This window comes from Bufo bufo, chromosome 6 (assembly GCF_905171765.1).
Source record: "Bufo bufo chromosome 6, aBufBuf1.1, whole genome shotgun sequence".
In the NCBI taxonomy this organism is placed as follows: domain Eukaryota; kingdom Metazoa; phylum Chordata; class Amphibia; order Anura; family Bufonidae; genus Bufo; species Bufo bufo.
Window position 1 is genome coordinate 399,096,037 of NC_053394.1, and position 25,765 is coordinate 399,121,801.

Sequence of the window (25,765 nt, forward strand, 5' to 3'; positions counted from 1 at the left end):
TCTGTGGATGACGGACACTGTTATGGGGGGGGATCTGTGGATGACGGACACTGTTATGGGGGGGATCTGTGGATGACGGACACTGTTACAGGGGGATCTGTGGCTGGCACTGTTACAGGGGGGGGGGATCTGTGGCTGGCACTGTTACAGGGGGGGGATCTGCGGATGGCACTGTTATGGGCTGGGGGGATCTGTGGGTGGCACTGTTATATATGTGCCATCCACAGACCCCCCCCAGCCCATAACAGTGCCATCCACAGACCCCCCCCAGCCCATAACAGTGACATCCACAGACCCCCCCCAGCCCATAACAGTGACATCCACAGACCCCCCCAGTCCATAACTGTGCCATCCACAGATCGCCCCCGCCTCCCCCCCCCCCCCGCTGCCGCCAGTATACAAATATAAGATGTTATATTCATTTATTGGTTATTAAACATGCCCCCTCAGTCCTATTACTACCTTACATCCTAATCGCTTCTGTAGAATTCAGGCAGCCCAAGCCGGGCGGCCGGCGCGTCTCTCACTGACGTCACTTGCCTGCGCCGCCTGCTTCATTCAGGCACATGACAAGAGTTATGCTGCCGCCCGGCTTGGGCTGCCTGAATTCTACAGATGCGATTAGGATGTAAGGTAGTAATAGGACTGAGGGGGCATGTTTAATAACCAATAAATGAATATGACATCTTATATTAGTATACCGGAGGGGCGGGGCTATACTACACTGACTGCACCGCCCCGCCGCTATTGCCAGCCCCCAGATCCTCCTCCCAGTCCCTCCTCGAGTCCCCGCTCGCTCCTACATCGCAGCTTGCGATGTAAAACGGCAAGCATTCGCCCCATAAGACGCAGGGGCATTTCTCCCCCATTTTGGGGGAAGAAAAAGTGCGTCTTATGGGGCGAAAAATACGGTATATAAATAGGACAGAGGAAAACAGGGAAACCATGCAGAAAACCACACAAGTATACTCTAACTTCCTGCTGGAGAAGGCCCAACAGAGTGTATTCTTTAAGGGTCAAAAATACTTTACTGAATCAGGGCGTCCGGGGAAACTTCTATCTAGAGTGATCTCGAGTCAGGAACCCAAGAAAAATATAGACAATATCCGATTGGCTAATGGGAGGATAGTTGTTGGACAAGATTCTATAGAGAAAGTTTTCTTTTCAGAACTTTATAGAGCTGATAGTAGGATTACGGATGAAATGATGGATGTCTATCTTGACTGTATTATTTTCCCTACTATTACCTCGGCTCAAAGGAGGGTACTTGAGGCTGATTTCCCAATTCAGGAGCTTGAAGGGGCAATCAAACTTTGCTTGGGTAACTCCACCCCCGGCTCAGATGGACTCCCATATGAATTTTATAGTAAATATAAGGAGGCTATTTTTCCTAAATTGTTGGGGGTCTTTGCTGAGCCGGTGGAGGAGGGGACCCTACCGGGTTCAATGTCGGAAGCTGTAATAATATTAATTCCAAAAAAAGGTAAGGACCCCACAGAACTGGGATCCTACAGACCGATTTCATTGTTGAACGCGGACGTAAAGCTCCTCGCAAGGATTTTGGCCACAAGACTCTCTGGGGTCATCTCCTCCATTGTCCACCCGGACTAGAACGGTTTCATCCCAAATAAGGGCACTCACCATAATCTTCATTGGCTTTTCGATAATATACAGGCCCCTGGGGGGTCTGCTCGCTCCATCCTGTCACTGGATGCCTCTAAGGCCTTTGACAGGGTGGAGTGGCGATTCCTGTGGAGGGTCCTGACCAGAATGGGCTTTGGGGAGAGATTCATAAATATGATTAAAGTATAACTGTCGTATTTTTTTTTTTTTGGAGTATTGGATTGTGGTGATTAATATCTCCTTGGTGGCCCTATTTCAACTTTTCAGTGTGTATTCAATTACCCCTTAATTCCACATTTTTGTTCCCTGTACTGCCTACTTTTACCTGTGCTTAAAAAAGGGTTGCTAGGCATGGTCCGTCTATCTGTTGAAGGACGGAGGACGCAGAAGCAGGCTGCGTGCAAGATCAGATATCTGACAGCCAGGGACTGTAAGTAAATGATTAAAGCCAGGTCCACCCCAGCAGCTGATAACAGTGCCTGGGCTGTGTGCACTTCTCCCTGTCCCTGCGCTTGGCAGATGCTCCCTCACTCAGCAAAGCTGGAGAATGCAGAGTTGGAGAATGCAGAGTTGAAGCAGCGCAGACCAGGGAAGGGAGATCTGCCATCTGCTCAGTGTATAAATGAAAGCAACATGTGGTAAGAGGACCTCTTTGTGCTGCAGGAGATTAACCCTTTAGGGGGGAGGGCTCTGGTTACTGACACTTTTGGGGGGCTATTGTTACTGGCTAGTGAGGGCAGGCGGGATTAGCCTCAGGGTGAGGGCAGTGGCGGCCATCTTAACTGAATAGTGAAATTGCAGTTTTATGCAGACTGGTTGCTAAGGGCTGAATCATATTAAATATGGGGTGTGTCAGTCTAATAGTAACTGATTCTGGAATATCATGTTATTAGTAACTACATATATGAAAATTGAAATTAGGGTCTAAGTGTGACAGTTATCCTTCAAACTATTGTATAGATCCCCCACGGCTAAGTTGAGTCTCAACGGGCGCCTTACTACCAGTTTTGATTTAAATAGAGGTATCCGCCAGGGCTGCCCATTGTCACCACTCCTATTTGATATTTATATTGAGCCTTTGGCTCTGGCTATTAGGCAGGACATCCAAATTAAAGGATTTGGAATACTAGGTGTGGAGGATCGGATTTCCCTATATGCGGACAATGTCCTTTTTTTTATAGATAATACAAAAATAACCGCCCCAAGAATTATCCGGATGGTTAAACTATTTGGTGAGGTGTCAGGCCTAGATATAAACTGGTCGAAGACAATTCTGATGCCAATAGATCCGTTGCCCCAAAAGGAGTCCTTGATAACCCAGCTAGATGTTGCTGACACTTTTCAATACTTGGGTATGATGATATCTCCCAAGGTTGAAAATTGTGTACAACTCAATCTGATCCCATTGATAACGAAAATTAGGGCAAAAATAGGGACTTAGTTGAGACTTTCTTTATCTAGGGCTGATCGACTTTCACTGGTCAAGATGGTGATTCTACCCCAAATACTGTATGTTCTTACTAATATACCTGGATAGAGGATAAATATTTTAAACTTATGGAAAGAATAATAAATTATTTAGTTTGGGGAAGAAAACGTGTGAGACTCAAATTGGAATACTTGTATAAACCTTTGAACAGGGGGGTTTAAACCTCCCTTGCTTCAAAGGTTTATTTTATTGCTGCTCAGCTATGGATGTGTTATGAATGGCAAAATAGTACATTTTTGAGTAGGTTAGAGAGAGGCTCCTCGCATAATAATATATTTACGCTTCTGGAATCCGGCCTACTGATTAATAGAGAACGGGGCCATAAAGAGACTACAAAATCACTACTGAAAATCTGGGCTACTACTAGAGGATGGTTGTGGGTGAAGGGATCACTTACATTCACGCCTCTTTGGCACAATATTCACTTACAGAGCTTAGAGGGTATAGCTACGGATCAATTTTGGCAAAAGAATTGGATTCTTTATATCACACAGGTTGTTAAGAATAGAGAGATTAAGTCGTTTGTGGAACTATCACATAATATAGTGAACCTCTCTTGGTTCAGGTATTTTCAGCTTCGGTCAGCACTTTTTAGTTTGAAGGACAAATCACTGTTAGAAATAGATCATACTTCTCCACTAAATGGATGGCTAGGGAAGATATCACAAAGAATGAAGATTTCAAATATATATATAAACTAATACTTAAATCACATTTTGGAGAGACACAATCGCCGGGACAAAGGGCCTGGGAGATGGATTGCCTAAATATACAATCGGTAGGGTGGGGAGGCATTTTTACTAATTTTGATTTACTATCTCACAACTTTAACCATGTTTTAATAAAGTTTAATATTTATCATAGATTGTATGTTACCCCCACCTGGTTAAACAAGTGTGGATTAAGAGACACCTCCAAATGTCCTTGATGATACTGTAGGTGCGGATTATCTGCACATGATCTGGGCCTGTCCAGAACTTGGAGCTTACTGGTACGGTATTAATAATCTTCTTACTCATAAATAAAAAATATGGATTCCTCTTGAGCCACAATTGTTCTTACTGAATGACTTTTCGTTAATAGGTAGCCATAGGACGCATCGCGGCGGGGGGGGGGGGGGGGGGGAGGGGGAAAAGAGGTTTAGGGGTAAAATGGCATTAATATTAAGCTTCAATATTTAATAGTGTATTCGTTTTGTATATCAATAAAGAAATTGAAATTTAAAAAAAATGTCTAGCGGTAGTCTTATTGTTGCCACTTTGTTAATATATTCATCTCTTCGCAGGATAGTTCAATGCTTACGGTAGTATAATCATTCAGTGTAACAGTCAGCATTTAGGTTACATGTAGTATGATGCTTCTCCGCTTACCAGACTCCCGATGTTCGGTTTAATATGGCTGGTAGCAGGATACATACGTGTTTGTTTCCTTATACAGCTGCGATTTTCTTGTGCTGCTAATTCCCACAGTTATCCTGCGCGCTAGTGTCGGCACTTAACCGCGCATGGGGGTTGAGAATAATTCAAGATGAATTTTCTGTAGTAATTGGTAAAACCCAAAAACCGCATCAGAGCTTACTGATTCTCAGGCCGATCCCATTCCAGTACCGCTCGGACCTTTTCGGGGTCCATACGAAAACCAGAGTCAGAAAGCAGGTATGCTAAAAACTGTAGCTCCTGGACAGCAAATACACATTTTTCCAATTTTGCATACAATTTATTCTCCCGAATGATTGACAACACCTGTCTCACGTGATCCTGATGGGTCTCCAAATCGGGTGAGTAAATTAGTATATCATCAAGGTAAATAATAATAAACCTTCCCACTAAATGATGGAAAATATCATTGACAAATCACTGAAAGACCGCTGGCGCATTAGTTAAACCAAAGGGCATGACAAGATTCTCGAAATGACCTTGGGGTGTATTGAAGGCCGCTTTCCACTCATCCACTTAATTCTGATCAGATTATAAGCTCCTCCTAAATCCAACTTGGAGAACACCTTGGCTCCGACAATTTGATCAAATAGATCAGAACTCAAAGCAAGGGGATACAGATCACGGACCGTTATGAGATTCAATTCCCGGAAATCTAAACATGGTCTAAGTGATCAGTCTTTCTTTTTTACGAAAAAGAAGCCGGCGGCCACAGGGGACTTAGATGGCCTAATATTTCCCATTGCCCATTGCCAATATACTTCCGCATAGCTTCTCTTTTGGGTTGGGAAAGGTTGTATAGTCGAGATTTTGGCAGTTTAGCTCCAGGGATGAGATTGACCAGACAATCATATTCTCGATGGGGAGGCAGCTCCTGAGCTCCACCTTCCGAGTATACGTCCGCAAAAATCAGAGAGAAACTGAGGTAGAACCGTAGTTGACACCCCTGAGATAGAAGCACAAAGACAGTTGTCCGAACAAAATTCACTCCAGCTACTGATTTGTCTTGTTTGCCAGTCAATAGTAGGGTTAGGCTTTATCAACCACGGTAAACCCAGAACCATCGGAGCAGGCAAGCCCTTCATAACAAAACAAGAAATGGACTCAACATGTGAATCACCCACCGTTAACTGAATGTCATGAACGATATGAGTAAGACTCTATTGTGAGAGAGGGGAGGAATCAATAGCAAACACTGGTATCTCTTTATCTAAAGTGCTAGTTCTAAAACCAAGATTTTGGAGGAACCGAAAATCAATAAGGTTTACCCCCGCACCACTGTCAACAAATACCTCAAAATCAAAATTTCCTGAGTCTAGCGCCACCATGGCAGACAGGAGAAAACTGGTATTGCAGGGAGAATGCATATTTGCTTGCTCAGACTTCCTATTCACACTTACAAGAGTCAGGGAAGTCTTTTTTTTCTCCTTATGTGAATACCTCCATAGTTTTTCATTACCGCTTTAAGGTTTAACAAAAGGACACACACAAACAAAATGACCTTCTTTTCCACAGAAGTAACATAGCTTATTCAGCTTCCTAAAATCCCTATCACCTGAGCGAAAGGAAACCTGGCCAAACTGCATGGGCTCCTCTCCTGCGCCAGATTCAAAAGTCATATTACCCCGGGGACTAGGTGGGACGGATCCACTTACAGACGGGACCCCCTGCTCGAGAGGAATCTTATACCTCTCTCTAAGACGTCTATCAAGCCGCACTGCCAAAGACATGGCCGTCTCCAATGAATTGGGATACTCATGAAAAGCAAGGGCATCTTTCAACCTCTCAGATAGCCCCTGACAAAACTGACTCCGGAGTGCAGGATCATTCCACCCAGAGTCAGTTGCCCATCTTCTAAATTCTGCACAATACGACTCCGCAGTACGTTCTTCCTGTAACAAACTGCACAGCTTCGATTCAGCCATAGAGACCCGGTCTGGGTCATCATAAATCAAGCCCAAGGCTCTAAAAAAATTCATCCACCGACCGGAGGGATAGTGAACCGGTCGGCAGAGAAAAAGCCCAGCCCCTTTGAGCAGAGACAAAATGATCCCCACTCTTTCATTCTCGTCACCAGATGACATCGGCTGCAGATGAAAATACAACCTGCAGGACTCCCTGAACCGAATAAAGTCATCACCACCCCTTGAGAACCTATCAGGGAGAGCGACTTTAGGCTCTAAGCAGACCTGATTTCCTCCAACGGCGCCAGACGCCAGAGCATTCTAACACCATGCAACAGAACTGCGGAGATCAGCAACCTCCAGCGATAATCCCTACATGCGATTAACCAAGGCATCCATAGCCTCCATTTTGCAAACAGCAGGGATATGACCGTTTTTGGGATGGGTTATAATGTCACGATAGGTAGGTAAGCGGGGAAATAACCAAACACCGGAAAACAAACAGAACGAACGACTAGGCCCAAAAGCTAGGGAGAAAAGGGTCACCTCCTAGAGATCCCTAAAAGCTTTCCCTAAACTGCTGTGCCCATGTGGATACCCTTAGGGTATATATGCCCTTGTGCCTAAACCTAAACACCCTGGGCAAACCCTAAGCAGCAGGGAAAAGGGAAGAGGCAACCTGCTTCTTTAAACCAGGAGGAAGCAAGGGTCTCCCTAGAGGCCTAGATAAAACACACAAAGGGAAAAAAAAGTAGAGGACTTATCTTGAGCAGAGCTGGAGCAGACGATCCACCACAAATCAAGAGCTCCCAGGAAAAACTATAACCCGCACAGGCCACTGTGGGAAGGAGGGATAAATAGCATCACTAACAATGAAACCCACAGTATACCTGAGCGAAGGTGGATCCAGCTCAAACCCAAATCAAAACAAACAGAGAAGTCAGACATGTGCAGCCAGTCTGACAGACCTCCGCACATTCACAGGGCAAGGCGTGACAGCAGGCCCCTCGCCCTGCACCTGGGCCTTCGCATGAACTATCAGCAACAACATCCACTTCCCTGTCCCAGCGCAGCGTCCAAATGTCCATAACACAGTCATTTAAACGCAAGCGCAAATACCCACCCACAGGCCATAGCACTAAATGTGCAACTTTCCAAATAACTGGCCCTTGAAATGGTGCCATTTAGGCTTGTGGACACTGAGGCCTTCCGCAGCCTGATGTCGGCGGCCGTCGCTCGGTATGCAGTCCACAGCCGCCACTATTATTCACGGTGTGCCGTGCCCGCCTTACACCAGCATGTGTCCCTGAACATCACTTGTGCCCTGACTAACGCAGTTACTGGGAAGGTCCACTTAACCTCGGACACATGGACAAGTGCTGGTGGCCAGGCACGCTACATTTCTCTGATGGCACACTGGGTGAATGTTGTGGAGGCCAGGAGTGAGTCGTACCCTGGGATGGCACAGGTGCTACCCACGACCAGGATTGCGGCCCTACGTCCATCAGGGTCTCCGCTATGTTACTGGCTCCGCTATGTTACTGGCTCCAACCCACACTTCTCCACCGCCTCCACCTTTACTTCTGCAGTCAGCCATCAGTCGCTAGCTGGAAGCAGTGTAGCACTGCTGTGGGGAAGGGGCATCAGGCCGTGCTAAAACTTATCTGCTTAGGTGACAAACAGCACACCGCCGCAAAGCTGTGGCAAGGTATAAGGGACCAGACCAAGCTGTGGCTCTCACCACTCAATCTACAACTAGGCATGGTTGTGTCTGACAATGGCCGTAACTTGGTGGCGGCTTTGGAGCTCGGCAACCTGACACACATCCCATGCCTAGCCTACGTCTTAAACTTAGTGGTTTAGCGGTTTATCAAAACCTACCCCAATTTGCCAGAACTACTAGTGAAGGCGCGCCGCATGTGTGCCCATTTCCGCAAGTAGTCCACAGCTTCAGCCGCTCTGTCAGCGGATGCAGCAGCGCTTGCGGCTTCCAGCTCACCGACTGTTGTGCGACGTGAAAACATGCTGGCACTCTACGTTGCATATGTTGGCCAGGATTTGTGAGCAGCAGAGGGCAGTTGTGGAATACCAGCTGCAACATGGTTGTCGCCTTTCGAGTCAACTGCCACTATTCACAAGCGAGGAGTGGGCATTGATGTCAGACCTCTGTGAGGTTTTAAAATACTTTGATGAATCCACACAGATAGTGGCGATAACGCTATTATCAGCGTGGCAACTAAGAATAAATTAGCAATTCGGTCTTTATATATTTTTTTTTACGGGGTTCACCGTAGGGGATAATTTATCGTTACAGGGGAGATTTTTATTTTTTTTGCAATTCTGTTCATTGAGAAGCGTATTTTGAATGAAAAAAAAAAAAAAAAAGGCACATTTTTTTAAATGGAATTTGTTTTATTTAATAAATGTTTCTTTTTCCTTTTTTTTCTTTTTACCACTAAATAGTCCCAGAAGGGGACTATAACAGACAGTATTTTGATTGCTTTTAAAATGGAATGCATTATCCTTATAATTTATTGTATTTTAATAGCAATGCTATTTTAACATTGACCAGCGGCTGCGCCAGAGACGCGCAAACTGCTGAAAAATTACTGAAGGCTGGTCTGGGGCCTTCATAGACCCCAGCCAGCCTTCACACACATCAGCTCCCCGCCATCACATTTGCGGGGTGCCGATGGGAGACAGAGGGAGTCGGCTCCCTCTGTCACCACTTTACATGAGGCGGGCGCCATTGCCTGCGGCATGTAAAGTGTTAAACAGCCCGGATAGGCACTCCTGCCATTAGAGCTGGGCCCGTGCAGCGCTTAGACTGGGCCACCATAAAAAAGCAGCGGCCCAGCTAAGGCCCCTTAGTGACTAACGTAAAAACACGTAAGGGTGGTCACTAAGGGGTTAATGATATATCCTGCAAAAAACCTCTCTATGTCCTAATTATACTCCAAACTCCCGCATATACAAACCGGATTACAAAAAAGTTGGGACACTAAACAAATTGTGAATAAAAACTGAATGCAATGATGTGGAGATGGCAAATGTAAATATTTTATTTGTAATAGAACGTAGATGACAGATCAAACGTTTAATCCGAGTAAATGTATCATTTTAAAGGAAAAATACGTTGATTCCAATTTTCACGGTGTCAACAAATCCCCAAAAAGTTGGGACAAGTAGCAATAAGAGGCTGGAAAAAGTAAATTTGAGCATAACGAAGAGCTGGAAGACCAATTAACACTAATTAGGTCAATTGGCAACATGATTGGGTATAAAAAGAGCTTCTCAGAGTGGCAGTGTCTCTCAGAAGCCAAGATGGGTAGAGGATCACCAATTCCCACAATGTTGCGCAGAAAGATAGTGGAGCAATATCAGAAAGGTGTTACCCAGCGAAAAATTGCAAAGACTTTGCATCTATCATCATCAACTGTGCATAACATCATCCGAAGATTCAGAGAATCTGGAACAATCTCTGTGCGTAAGGGTCAAGGCCGTAAAACCATACTGGATGCCCGTGATCTCCGGGCCCTTAAACGACACTGCACCACAAACAGGAATGCTACTGTAAAGGAAATCACAGAATGGGCTCAGGAATACTTCCAGAAACCATTGTCAGTGAACACAATCCACCGTGCCATCCGCCGTTGCCAGCTGAAACTCTACAGTGCAAAGAAGAAGCCATTTCTAAGCAAGATCCACAAGCTCAGGCGTTTTCACTGGGCCAGGGATCATTTAAAATGGAGTGTGGCAAAATGGAAGACTGTTCTGTGGTCAGACGATACACGATTCGAAGTTCTTTTTGGAAATCTGGGACGCCATATCATCCAGACCAAAGAGGACAAGGACAACCCAAGTTGTTATCAACGCTCAGTTCAGAAGCCTGCATCTCTGATGGTATGGGGTTGCATGAGTGCGTGTGGCATGGGCGGCTTGCATGTCTGGAAAGGCACCATCAATGCAGAAAAATACACTGCTCAAAAAAATAAAGGGAACACTTAAACAACACAATGTAACTCCAAGTCAATCAAACTTCTGTGAAATCAAACTGTCCACTTAGGAAGCAACACTGAGTGACAATCAATTTCACATGCTGTTGTGCAAATGAGATAGACAACAGGTGGAAATTATAGGCAATTAGCAAGACACCCCCAATAAAGGAGTGGTTCTGCAGGTGGTGACCACAGATCACTTCTCAGTTCCTATGCTTCCTGGCTGATGTTTTGGTCACTTTTGAATGCTGGCGGTGCTTTCACTCTAGTGGTAGCATGAGACGGAGTCTACAACCCACACAAGTGGCTCAGGTAGTGCAGCTTATCCAGGATGGCACATCAATGCGAGCTGTGGCAAGAAGGTTTGCTGTGTCTGTCAGCGTAGTGTCCAGAGCATGGAGGCGCTACCAGGAGACAGGCCGGTACATCAGGAGACGTGGAGGAGGCCGTAGGAGGGCAACAAACCAGCAGCAGGACCGCTACCTCCGCCTTTGTGCAAGGAGGAACACGAGGAGCACTGCCAGAGCCCTGCAAAATGACCTCCAGCAGGCCACAGATGTGCATGTGTCTGCTCAAACGGTCAGAAACAGACTCCATGAGGGTGATATGAGGGCCCGACGTCCACAGGTGGGGGTTGTGCTTACAGCCCAACACCGTGCAGGACGTTTGGCATTTTCCAGAGAACACCAATATTGGCAAATTCGCCACTGGCGTCCTGTGCTCTTCACAGATGAAAGCAGGTTCACACTGAGCGCATGTGACAGACGTGACAGAGTCTTGAGACGCCGTGGAGAACGTTCTGCTGCCTGCAACATCCTCCAGCATGACCGGTTTGGTATTGGGTCAGTAATGGTGTGGGGTGGCATTTCTTTGGAGGGCCACACAGCCCTCCATGTGCTCGCCAGAGGTAGACTGACTGCCATTAGGTACCGAGATGAGATCCTCAGACCCCTTGTGAGACCATATGCTGGTGCGGTTGGCCCTGGGTTCCTCCTAATGCAAGACAATGCTAGACCTCATGTGGCTGGAGTGTGTCAGCAGTTCCTGCAAGAAGAAGGCATTGATGCTATGGACTGGCCCGCCCGTTCCCCAGACCTGAATCCAATTGAGCACATCTGGGACATCATGTCTATCACGGTCGGCGTGACTATCACATACGTGACACAGAGGAGGGAACAAGGAAGGCCCTGCCCAAGTGAGAGGGAAGGTGGTGACCCCTGACTCACCTAGCGGCTGGCACCTGGCTGCCCTGACGTCCCTAGACGGGTTCCTCACCCGTACGCCGATCACGTGCCTAAAGCCCTGGCTTTCCCTAAGCTGAGCCCTAGATAGTGAACAGGGCGGTGGGAACACTAGTCCGCACCACTAGCTCTAAAGGAAAACACCAAGGGAAGGACAGACAATACAAACTCAACATATAATCCCAGGTGGGCGACAACAGGAGACAACAAGAAGCCCAACAGGGATCCGGAGGGTAGCACTCTGGAACGACAACCAGGATTCACAACTCCAGTGGGTCAGTATAGATGTCCAGGCAGGAAGCTCTATAACTGGCAACTAGAGAAGTGTGAGGGGAGAATATAAGGAGGTTGGGAGCGGCAGACAAGAAACAGCTGAGGAGGAGAAGCTACGGATCCCTGATTGAGACAAAAAGGATAGCAAGGCAAACACAGAAAACAATCACTAAGAAACAACGTGATCTTTAGATATAGAGCGCGCAGCCACCCGCTGCGACCTCCTGACCCCGGGTATAACGGAGTCAGACGTGGCTCTTGATACCCTCGTGACAATGTCTCGCTCTATCCACCAATGTCACGTTGCACCACAGACTGTCCAGGAGTTGGCAGATGCTTTAGTCCAGGTCTGGGAAGAGATCCCTCAGGAGACCGTCCGCCACCTCATCAGGAGCATGCACAGGCGTTGTAGGGAGGTCATACAGGCACGTGAAGGCCACACACACTACTGAGCCTCATTTTGACTTGTTTTAAGGACATTACATCAAAGTTGGATCAGCCTGTAGTGTGTTTTTCCACTTTAATTTTGAGGGTGACTCCAAATCCAGACCTCCATGGGTTGAAAAATTTGATTTCCATTTTTTTATTTTTGTGTGATTTTGTTGTCAGCACATTCAACTATGTAAAGAACAAAGTATTTCAGAAGAATATTTAATTAATTCAGATCTAGGATGTGTTATTTTTGTGTTCCCTTTATTTTTTTGAGCAGTGTATATTCAGGTTCTAGAACAACATATGCTCCCATCCAGACGTCATCTCTTTCAGGGAAGACCCTGCATTTTTCAACAAGATAATGCCAGACCACATTCTGCATCAATCACAACATCATGGCTGCGTAGGAGAAGGATCCGGGTACTGAAATGGCCAGTCTGCAGTCCAGATCTTTCACCTATAGAGAACATTTGGCGCATCATAAAGAGGAAGGTGCAACAAAGAAGGCCCAAGACGATTGAACAGTTAGAGGCCTGTATTAGACAAGAATGGGAGAGCATTCCCATTTCTAAACTTGAGAAACTGGTCTCCTCGGTCCCCAGACGTCTGTTGAGTGTTGTAAGAAGAAGGGGAGATGCCACACAGTGGTGAAAATGGCCTTGTCCCAACTTTTTAGGGATTTGTTGACACCATGAAATTCTGATTCAACATATTTTTCCCTTAAAATGGTACATTTTCTCAGTTTAAACTTTTGTTCCGTGATTTATGTTCTATTCTGAATAAAATATTAGAAGTTGGCACCTCCACATCATTGCATTCAGTTTTTATTCACGATTTGTATTGTGTCCCAACTTTTTTGGAATCCGGTTTGTACATTATTGCATTTCCTTTTGAAATGATAAATATAAGAATATAAAAAAATATATATACAGTACAGACCAAAAGTTTGGACACACCTTCTCATTCAAAGAGTTTTCTTTATTTTCATGACTATGAAGGCATCAAAACTATGAATTAACACATGTGGAATTATATACATAACAAACAAGTGTGAAACAACTGAAAATATGTTATATTCTAGGTTCTTCAAAGTAGCCACCTTTTGCTTTGATTACTGCTTTGCACACTCTTGGCATTCTCTTGATGAGCTTCAAGAGGTAGTCCCCTGAAATGGTCTTCCAACAGTCCTGAAGGAGTTCCCAGAGATGCTTAGCACTTGTTGGCCCTTTTGCCTTCACTCTGCGGTCCAGCTCACCCCAAACCATCTCGATTAGGTTCAGGTCCGGTGACTGTGGAGGCCAGGTCATCTGGAGCAGCACCCCATCACTCTCCTTCATGGTCAAATAGCCCTTACTTTCAAAGTTTTCCCAATTTTTCGGCTGACTGACTGACCTTCATTTCTTAAAGTAATGATGGCCACTCGTTTTTCTTTACTTAGCTGCTTTTTTCTTGCCATAATACAAATTCAAACAGTCTATTCAGTAGGACTATCAGCTGTGTATCCACCTGACTTCTCCTCAACGAAACTGATGGTCCCAACCCCATTTGTAAGGCAAGAAATCCCACTTATTAAACCTGACAGGGCACACCTGTGAAGTGAAAACCATTTCAGACGACTACCTCTTGAAGCTCATCAAGAGAATGCCAAGACTGTGCAAAGCAGTAATCAATGCAAAAGGTGGCTACTTTGAAGAACCTAGAATATGACATATTTTCAGTTGTTTCACACTTGTTTGTTATTTATATACAAACCGGATTCCAAAAAAGTTGGGACACTATACAAATCATGAATAAAAACTGAATGCAATGATGTGGAGGTGCCAACTTCTAATATTTTATTCAGAATAGAACATAAATCACGGAACAAAAGTTTAAACTGAGAAAATGTACCATTTTAAGGGAAAAATATGTTGAATCAGCATTTCATGGTGTCAACAAATCCCCAAAAAGTTGGGACAAGGCCATTTTCACCACTGTGTGGCATCTCCCCTTCTTCTTACAACACTCAACAGACGTCTGGGGACCGAGGAGACCAGTTTCTCAAGTTTAGAAATAGGAATGCTCTCCCATTCTTGTCTACTACAGGCCTCTAACTGTTCAATCGTCTTGGGCCTTCTTTGTTGCACCTTCCTCTTTATGATGCGCCAAATGTTCTCTATAGGTGAAAGATCTGGACTGCAGACTGGCCATTTCAGTACCCGGATCCTTCTCCTACGCAGCCATGATGTTGTGATTGATGCAGAATGTGGTCTGGCATTATCTTGTTGAAAAATGCAGAGTCTTCCCTGAAAGAGATGACGTCTGGATGGGAGCATATGTTGTTCTAGAACCTGAATATATTTTTCTGCATTGCCTTTCCAGACATGCAAGCTGCCCATGCCACACGCACTCATGCAACCCCATACCATCAGAGATGCAGGCTTCTGAACTGAGCGTTGATAACAACTTGGGTTGTCCTTGTCCTCTTTGGTCCGGATGACATGGCGTCCCAGATTTCCAAAAAGAACTTCGAATCGTGACTCGTCTGACCACAGAACAGTCTTCCATTTTGCCACACTCCATTTTAAATGATCCCTGGCCCAGTGAAAACGCCTGAGCTTATGGATCTTGCTTAGAAATGGCTTCTTCTTTGCACTGTAGAGTTTCAGCTGGCAACGGCGGATGGCACGGTGGATTGTGTTCACTGACAATGGTTTCTGGAAGTATTCCTGAGCCCATTCTGTGATTTCCTTTACAGTAGCATTCCTGTTTGTGGTGCAGTGTCGTTTAAGGGCCCGGAGATCACGGACATCCAGTATGGTTTTACGGCCTTGACCCTTACGCACAGAGATTGTTCCAGATTCTCTGAATCTTCGGATGATGTTATGCACAGTTGATGATGATAGATGCAAAGTCTTTGCAATTTTTCGCTGGGTAACACCTTTCTGATATTGCTCCACTATCTTTCTGCGCAACATTGTGGGAATTGGTGATCCTCTACCCATCTTGGCTTCTGAGAGACACTGCCACTCTGAGAAGCTCTTTTTATACCCAATCATGTTGCCAATTGACCTAATTAGTGTTAATTGGTCTTCCAGCTCTTCGTTATGCTCAAATTTACTTTTTCCAGCCTCTTATTGCTACTTGTCCCACCTTTTTGGGGATTTGTTGACACCGTGAAAATTGGAATCAACGTATTTTTCATTTAAAATAATACATTTACTCGGATTAAACGTTTGATCTGTCATCTACGTTCTATTACAAATAAAATATTGACATTTGCCATCTCCACAACATTGCATTCAGTTTTTATTCACAAATTGTTTAGTGTCCCAACTTTTTTGGAATCCGGTTTGTAATTCCACATGTGTTAATTCATAGTTTTGATGCCTTCAGTGTGAATCTACAATTTTCATAGTCATGAAAATAAAGAAAACTCTTTGAATGAGAAGGTGTGTCAAAACTTTTGGTCTGTACTGTATATAAAAATTAAAAATATGGGATATTGACGTTATAGGGCCAGTGGAGGGATGCACTGGTAAAACAGCCTGGCATCGACATGTCATGTAAACCCCCCACCGGTCCTGTTACAGAAAACCAAAAATCTCCATTTCTGAAATGAGTCCCGAAGGTGCCAGTGATCCAAATTCAGAAAATCATTCTAGATTTATATCTTGACATTTTTGATATAAAGTCCCCTCCCCTTGAATCCTTCTTCACTGATTGAATTGCTGCATATTTCAGACCTGATGGATTATTGGCATGATATAATTTACAATGTTGTGATAGTGTATGTTTTTCATACCCTTTTCTAATGTTATTTATGTGTTCTGATATTCTGGCTTTTAGCGTTCTCCCAGTATGGACATTTTATAATATATATTACTGCCATGCTATTACAAGTTAATGTCTCATTAATTTCCCATTTTTAAGTACATATTAGTATTTGATATTACTGTAGTAGGTTTTCTGTCAAATTTCGTAACTTTACAATTACTACATAGGCCACACCTATAGAAACCTTTAAGATTTTCCCACAGTGTACTTATGGATCTTTATTTCTGTCTTTTTATAGTTGGGGCCACTTGTAACCCTAAATTGGGGGTTCTTGTGTATATTATGGGTGGTCTCTTTAGGAGAGTCTTCGCTGCCAGTATCTTGTCCTCTTGCAATAAATGCCAATGTTTCCTAATAATGGTAGATATTTTTTTGTGTTGTATTTTGAAGGGAAATATTATTTTAGAAGACTCCTATTTCTTTTTCTGTTTTTTTTTTTATTTGAAAGAATGTTTCCCTATCTAATGATCGTACTTTAGTTAGAGACTCATTTAACAACAATAAGGGATATTTTTTCTTCCAAAAAATGAACTTTCAAAGACTCTGCTTTCCTTTCAAATTGGTCATCTTGTGTACAGTTTCTTTTCAGCCTACGAAACTGGCTGAAATGTACGTTTTTTTTTAACCAATGTGGTAAATGGCAGCTGGTATTTAAAATGAAGCTATTCTTTGCTACTGACTTTTGGTAAGTACTACATATAACTTTCAATCCCTTCATTTCAATGTTAAGATCCAGTAATTGTACTGATTGCTTACTAATTTTTGATGCAAATTTTAGATTTAGCTCATTATTATTTAAACCCTCTATGAATTCCACTTATTCCTCACCACTTATTTCCAAATCAAAATAAGGTCATCGATATATTGAGGCCAGAGCACCAGATTCGACCCTAGTTTAGGTGTTTTCTCTTTTTGTTCCCAGGCTGCCATAAATAAATTGGCATAAATTGGCAAATAAATTGGCGAATCTGGTGCCCATAGCGGTCCCGGTCATTTGTAAATAATAATTGGATTTGAAATAAAAATAATTGTGGGTCAAAACAGATCTAATACTATCCAAAATAAACTGTATTTGTTCCCATTTTAAATCATTTTTTTTCATTTAGGATTTTTGACATTGCTTGTATAACTTGTTCATGATTAATACATGTGTACAGTGAACTAACGTCCAATGTTGTGCCATAATCCAATTAGGCTGACAGATCAGATTTTCAAAAAAAGTCTTACTACCATGTAAGATGGATTTTCCTTTACATAAGGTTGCAAAAAGTTGTCACGCTATTGTGATAAATTGCTAGTTAATGTACCTATTCCCGAAACAATCTTCTTCGTACATATCTGTATCTAAAACCACTATCGCTCCACCTTTGTCAGCGCGACGGATTGTGATTTATTGGTTACGTTGGAGTTTTTTGCAGGATATATCATTAAATATAAATATCATGATTATATGAAAGATCATTATATACAGAGAAATCATTGTATAAAGAGAAGTCATGGTGTAATAGTGGAGAAAAAGCCAGAACACAATTTCATCTTAGTATTGGAGAAAAGCAACCCAATATATTTTGAATACATATACCGCATCGTATGACAGTACATGAAAGATGGTTGTGAATGCACAGTCCGGTACAGGTTTTATACACTGCTCAAAAAAATAAAGGGAACACAAAAATAACACATCCTAGATCTGAGTTAATTAAATATTCTTCTGAAATACTTTGTTCTTTACATAGTTGAATGTGCTGACAACTAAATCACACAAAAATAAAAAAAATGGAAATCTAATTTTTCAACCCATGGAGGTCTGGATTTGGAGTCACACTCAAAATTAAAGTGGAAAAACACACTACAGGCTGATCCAACTTTGATGTAATGTCCTTAAAACAAGTCAAAATGAGGCTCAGTAGTGTGTGTGGCCTCCACGTGCCTGTATGACCTCCCTACAACGCCTGTGCATGCTCCTGATGAGGTGGCGGACGGTCTCCTGAGGGATCGCCTCCCAGACCTGGACTAAAGCATCTGCCAACTCCTGGACAGTCTGTGGTGCAACGTGACGTTGGTGGATAGAGCGAGACATGATGTCCCAGATGTGCTCAATTGGATTCAGGTCTGGGGAACGGGCCGGCCAGTCCATAGCATCAATGCCTTCGTCTTGCAGGAACTGCTGACACACTCCAGCCACATGAGGTCTAGCATTGTCTTGCATTAGGAGGAATCCAGGGCCAACCGCACCAGCATATGGTCTCACAAGGGGTCTGAGGATCTCATCTCGGTACCTAATGGCAGTCAGGCTACCTCTGGCGAGCACATTGAGGGCCATGCGGCCCTCCAAAGAAATGCCACCCCACACCATTACTGACACAATGCCAAACCGGTCTTGCTGGAGGATGTTGCAGGCAGCAGAACGTTCTCCACGGCGTCTCCAGACTCTGTCACGTCTGTCACATGTGCTCAGTGTGAACCTGCTTTCATCTGTGAAGAGCACAGGGCGCCAGTGGCGAATTTGACAATCTTGGTGTTCTCTGGCAAATGCCAAACGTCCTGCACGGTGTTGGGCTGTAAGCACAACCCCCACCTGTGGACGTCGGGCCCTCATATCACCCTCATGGAGTCTGTTTCTGACCGTTTGAGCAGACACATGCACATTTGTGGCCTGCTGGAGGTCATTTTGCAGGGCTCTGGCAGTGCTCCTCCTGTTCCTCCTTGCACAAAGGCGGAGGTAGAGGTTCTGCTGCTGGGCTGTTGCCCTCCTATGGCCTCCTCCACGTCTCCTGATGTACTGGCCTGTCTCCTGGTAGCGCCTCCATGCTCTGGACACTACGCTGACAGACACAGCAAACCTTCTTGCCACAGCTCGCATTGATGTGCCATCCTGGATAAGCTGCACTACATGAGCCACTTGTGTGGGTTGTAGACTCTGTCTCATGCTACCACTAGAGTGAAAGCACCGCCAGCATTCAAAAGTGACCAAAACATCAGCCAGGAAGCATAGGAACTGAGAAGTGGTCTGGGGTCACCACCTGCAGAACCACTCCTTTATTGGGGGTGTCTTGCTGATTGCCTATAATTTCCACCTGTTGTCTATCCCATTTGCACAACAGCATGTGAAATTGATTGTCACTCAATGTTGCTTCCTAAGTGGACAGTTTGATTTCACAGAAGTGTGATTGACTTGGAGTTACATTGTGTTGTTTAAGTGTTCCCTTTATTTTTTTGAGCAGTGTATAAGTATATTAGCCCGATCTAATCCGATACATGTTTTCTATAGATCAAGGCAACACAATATAAGGATTGACTTTGTCCCTAGTTTTTCATATGACTGTTTGACCACTGAGAAAGAAACCAGTAAGGTTTTGAAACGTGTCTGGTGAACACAGCGATATAAAGAATTTGCGGTAATAGGAAGAATCGCATAGCCACGAAATACAAGCGACGCGTCAAAGCTTTCAATTAAGTCAGCATCTTGGAATTCTCAACCCGCATGCGCGGTCAAGTAAGTGCCGACACTAGTGCGCAGGATAACCGTGGGAATTAGAGGCATAAGAGAATCGCAGCTGTATAAGGAAACATACAGGCACGTATCTTGCTACCAGCCGTATTAAACTGAAGGTCGGGAGTCTGGTAAGTGGAGAAACACACTGCCAGGTGATGAAAATTGACGTTTCACAATTGTAGTATGGTCACAGCTAGGAGAAAAGTTGTGGATAAAGTAAAACTTCAATATTTTATTGGATATACACTAAAAATGAGGGAAAAAGTGTGAATCCCTAAATAAACATATACACATAGAGATGTACTTGGTCACTAAACATTTGTAGGATGCAACCAAAACCCACCAGTATCTATAACATTGCGTGTCTGGTGGGAACGCAGTGGCTGTACAAGTGACCAAACATATACACATACAAAACACTGTGTGAATGATGGTACCCTAAAGCTGATACCCTTAAAATGTTGATGTACCATATCAGTGTACACTCTGCCTACACTCTGACTATATAGAGCTAAGGGGAAGGGAACTGACAGCAACACATCGGTAATCTTCACTGACTCCCTCACTAATACATTGCTAGTCCCTATATAACCCCTATATTCCAGCAGTCAATAGTCTAGACCAGTGATGGCGAACCTATGGCACGGGTGCCAGAGGCGGCACTCAGAGCCCTCTCTGTGGGCACCCACACCCTGGAAAAAGTCTATGGTGTATCAATATGCCTTAGACTTTTCCTGCCATTCAGCAGCGCAGGGCGCACTATGAACAGCACAGGCAGCGCACTGAATGTAGGCAGGATATTGTAAATAAATGATAAAGTACATGGAAGATATTCTATATTGGACTGTAGTATTCAAGGTAAATTGCTGTGTTGGCACTTTGCAATAAATAAGTGGGTTTATGTTTCAGTTTGGGCACTCGGTCTGTAAAAGGTTCGCCATCACTGGTCTAGACTGACCTAATGAACGGCTGTCTGTCTGCCCTTATTAAATCACATAAGGATGCGCTGAGTCTATACCCTAAACCCTATTTTTGGCTCAACATTTTACCATACAGAGACTCATCAGGAGCTAGGTTAAGCACAAGACAGACAATACACAGAAATAAAAGTGACATACGCCTCGGGTGGTGAGGCGACAGCATCGGTGCTATGTTGGCCGTAATACGGCCGCCGCTCTCTGCAGTTTAAATAGGTGAAGAACCCCTCTCTTTTTGGGCGGATCTTGTGGCAGCCGGCGGGTGAAAGGAAGGTGGGCGTGTCAAAGGCACCGTATGCGCCTGCCCCGATGACCCGCCTCTCTCCATGCCGTGATCCTGCACTGAGTGTCAACACACTTGTACGTATAATGCAGAGAACAATAGGCGATTGTTAATGTAACGACAGAGAAAAGAACAGAAAGGACTAGCGAGAATATCGCTACAATAGAGCATATATGCTACAATACAGCATATATGAGAATCAGATCAGTATGTCCTGGCTACACCCCTGTGTGCACAAGGCGACCTCAACATATATAAAAATGATCCAAATGGGCTAAATGGTGATGGTTACATAAGCCCACTAGAGGCAATAGGGAGGGGGTTGTCCAGACCCAAATCTTATATGATGGACATCGCAATCACAGTATATTTGGCACAATTCATACCCAGGGTGCGATCAAGCAAAGGAGACCAGTGTGAACAGTTACATAAAACACACATATGAAATGTGTTCATTCAAGCCTTCAGGACGTACAGTGCGCAGCCTGAATGTCCATTCTGCCTCCTTTTGTAGCAATTTTTTGTCATGATCGCCACCTCTCAGGGTCCTTTTAATTACCTCGATGACCTGGAATTTAACGGCCCCCACATTTACAGCGTGCTTGTTGGAAATGTGACGTGCGATGGGAGTATCCGCGCCACTGCGGAGGTCGTTAAGATGTTCCCCTATCCTCCGCCGAAACTCCTGTATCGTTTTGCCTACATATTGAAGGCCGCACGCACACGTGGCTAGATAGATGACCCCGCTGGTTCTGCAGTTGATAAAAGATAGAATTGCAAATCTTATCTGTGTCACTGTGCTGGTGAAGCTATTCCCCCGTTGAATCGCCTCACATGCGACGCAACAAGGTCCCCCTAGGTTTTTGGTCAAGCCACGTAACTGGCTGTGGGGTTTGTAAGAAACTGTGAACTAGCCTATCTTTTAAATTGCGGCCCGGGCGAAATGTGATGGTGGGGGTAGCACCCACGAGGTGTCCCACATCAGGGTCTGATTTAAAGGGGGTGTCAGAGTTCTGAAAAAAAAATATATAGCACTGAAAATCTGATGGGCAGCAATGTATAACTGAGCTTAGCAAGTTTTAGGTAAAAAAAAATAATATATATTTTCTCATTTCCCTGGTTCTCTTCTGGCCCTTTGTTTACATGCAATAAAAACAATCTCTGTCCCTCCCCTTGCTCTGCTAAGGGAGTGGCTACAAGAGCTGCCCTGAGTGACATGTCTGCCTGCTGGGAGACTCTGCAGCATGTTGTATGTGTAGGACTACAAGTCCCAGCTGTACAATGACACTGCTAAGTGAGTGGATACAAGAGCTGCCCTGAGTGCTGGGAGAATTAACAGCAACTTGTAAGTGTAGAACTACCAGTCCCACCTGTATAATGACACTGCAAATACACACAGAATCTTCCCCCTACCTTCTTGTGCAATGCTCTCTCTAGTCTGTCATCTCCAGTGCCCAGCATTGTCTCCTCACTGCCTGCAGAGCTGCCCAGTCTGTGCAGCTGAAGGGGTTAAGAATCCTAGGAGAGAGCAGCCTGCAGTGAAGGGAGGACGTGGCCAGCACAGTGACGTCTTGTTTACAGGCTTGTAAATGAACTTTATCAGAGCAGGGAGAGAAGCTGACATCATAGGTCATGTGACCCTCAGTGAAATCTGAGAAACCAGGCACTGCAGATAAAGTGAGTTAATTGGAAAGCTGTTACATTATCCTAGTTAGGAACATAGAAAGAACAAAAAAAAAACTTGGACAAACCCTTTAAGAATACCCCAATACTGGGCGAGAACATCCCGTACACTTATGTGCTTTATCAAAAGTGGCAATGATGCGGATTTGGTTTGATTCACCCTCTCTAGCCCGTGGCTCAAAAAGTGTGTTGCGGTTTGCCGCTAGCGAATGTTGGTATGCGCTCTTGAGGACCTGTTGCGCATAGCCCCTATTTTCAAAACGAAGTCGAAGGTCCCTAGCTGCCACCTGATAGTCTGTAAGCCTCGAGAAATTCCTGCGTAACCTCAGATATTGCCCTTTTGGTATACCTTTTTTCAGAGCCCAAGGGTGGCAGCTGTCCCACTGAAAGAGACTATTTGGGGCCATAGTTTTGTGGAACAAACGTGTGCATAAGTTGCCCACCAGATCCCTAAAAAAAGTGAGATCCAAGAATGTAGTCCGATTCCACTGGATCTCGGACGTGAAATACAGTCCCCGGTCATTCTTATTGAGATCGGTGACAAAATTCTTAAAGTCACCCTCACTCCCTGACCATAGGATCAATACGTCATCGATGTATCGTAGCCACAACCCTATATATCGGGTACATTTGTTTGTCTCTTCAGAAAAGACTACCTCCTGTTTCCACCAGCCCAGGTAGAGATTGGCAAAGGTCGGTGCGCAGGGGCTCCCCATTGCCACTCCCCTAAGCTGGTGGTATAATCGGTGATCGAACAAGAACACGTTGTATTCCAGGATAAACTGTAACAGTTGTAACACAAATTCACCAGGCCACAGGTGTGTACCATGCTCCTATAAGAAGGTCCCCGCAGCCCCACCCCTTTTTGTTGGGGTATGGAGCTGTAGAGCGCCTCCAAATCCAGGCTAGCAAGTAGAGTATGGTCATCAATTTGGATGCCTTTCATTTATTGATCACATCCGTCGTATCTCTCACATACGACGGAAGGGCCAACACAAACGGTCATAAGATTTTCTCAACGTTAAGTGGAGAAGCATCATACTACGTCTAACCTAAATGCTGTTACACTGAATGAATATACAGGGTGGGCCATTTATATGGATATACCTTAATAAAATGGGAATGGTTGGTGATATTAACTTCCTGTTTGTGGCACATTAGTATATGTGAGGGGGGAAACTTTTCAAGATGGGTGGTGACCATAGCGGCCATTTTGAAGTCGGCCATTTTGAATCCAACTTTTGTTTTTTCAATAGGAAGAGGGTCATGTGACACATCAAACTTATTGGGAATTTCAAAAGAAAAACAATGGCGTGCTTGGTTTTAACGTAACTTTATTCTTTCATGAGTTATTTACAAGTTTCTTACCACTTATAAAATGTGTTCAATGTGCTGCCCATTGTGTTGTATTGTCAATGCAACCCTCTTCTCCCACTCTTCACACACTGATAGCAACACCGCAGGAGAAATGCTAGCACAGGCTTCCAGTATCCGTAGTTTCAGGTGCTGCACATCTCGTATCTTCACAGCATAGACAATTGCCTTCAGATGACCCCAAAGATAAAAGTCTAAGGAGGTCAGATCGGAAGACCTTGGGGGCCATTCAACTGGCTCACGACGACCAATCCACTTTCCAGGAAACTGTTCATCTAGGAATGCTCGGACCTGACACCCATAATGTGGTGGTGGGTGCACCATCTTGCTGGAAAAACTTAGGGAACGTGTCAGCTTCAGTGCATAAAGAGGGAAACACATCATCATGTAGCAATTTCGCATATCCAGTGACCCCTTTAGACTTTTATCTTTGGGGTCATCTGAAGGCAATTGTCTATGCTGTGAAGATACAAGATGTGCAGCACCTGAAACTACGGATACTGGAAGCCTGTGCTAGCATTTCTCCTGCTGTGTTGCTATCAGTGTGTGAAGAGTGGGAGAAGAGGGTTGCATTGACAATCCAACACAATGGGCAGCACATTGAACACATTTTATAAGTGGTCAGAAACTTGTAAATAACTCATGAAAGAATAAAGTTACGTTAAAACCAAGCACACTATTGTTTTTCTTGTGAAATTCCCAATAAGTTTGATGTGTCACATGACCCTCTCCCTATTGAAAAAACAAAAGTTGGATTCAAAATGGCCGACTTCAAAATGGCCACCATGGTCACCACCCATCTTGAAAAGTTTCCCCCCTCACATATACTAATGTGCCACAAACAGGAAGTTAATATCACCAACCATTCCCATTTTATTAGGGTGTATCCATATAAATGGCCCACCCTGTACTATGCATTGAACTATCCTGCGAAGAGATGAATATATTAACACAGTGGCACCAATAAGCCTATCGCTAGACATTTAGCTTATTACAAGAAAATAACAACAGGATATCTTGTAAATATTCATAACATTGCTGTGGAATACAACATCGTTTCAAATAATGCGTGAGCTCCGCACAAGGAACTAAGAGAGGGACTGTGATTGTACATCATCTCAATTCAAGTACTATAGAGTCATTTATTTTATGTGTGAAGGTTAAAGGTTTTGTATGAAATAGAGGATTAATTGTGACATATTTTAGACAATAATAGGAATACATGGTATACATTTTTTATAGTTATGTTGTCCTTTATTGGCTTGAAGCCAGCCAATAATTGAACATTTTCAAGAATAAAAACATTAAATGATGAATAATATACCAAAAAATTAAGTTGAAATTTTATAACAGTTCTGAATAAAAAAAATAAAAAAAACTCCATAGAAAGTACAAGGCTTGGTACTAAATTGAAGCATCGATTTACTAAAACAGTGGTGGCCAAACAGATCACAATCTAATAAAAGACCCCAGGGCATAACTAGAAAAGGTTGGCTCCCACCTTGAGCAACTTCCCTGCAACCCCCATCCAATTAGTCATTTAAAAATTATGGAAATAAATTGCTAGCGCTGGACATTAGGTGCTGAATGTCCTCTTAGTTCCCCACACAATAGTTATCTCCCCTCAGTGTCCCTTTCACAGTAGAATTCCCCCTTAGTGCCCTCTTCACATACTGATGCTCTCTAAGTGCCCCCACAGTAGTAATGCACCCTTAGTGCCTTCACACAATAGTTATGCTG

At 44.1% G+C, this 25,765-nt stretch overlaps 1 protein-coding gene and 1 pseudogene across 1 annotated transcript in view; both read right to left on the bottom strand.

Moving 5' to 3' along the window:
• LOC121004472 (oocyte zinc finger protein XlCOF22-like) overlaps window positions 1–25,765 on the bottom strand; it is a 1,539,666-nt gene that overhangs the window by 1,049,288 nt on the left and 464,613 nt on the right. The window lies entirely within an intron of this gene.
• LOC121004270 overlaps window positions 1–25,765 on the bottom strand; it is a 141,372-nt pseudogene that overhangs the window by 102,368 nt on the left and 13,239 nt on the right.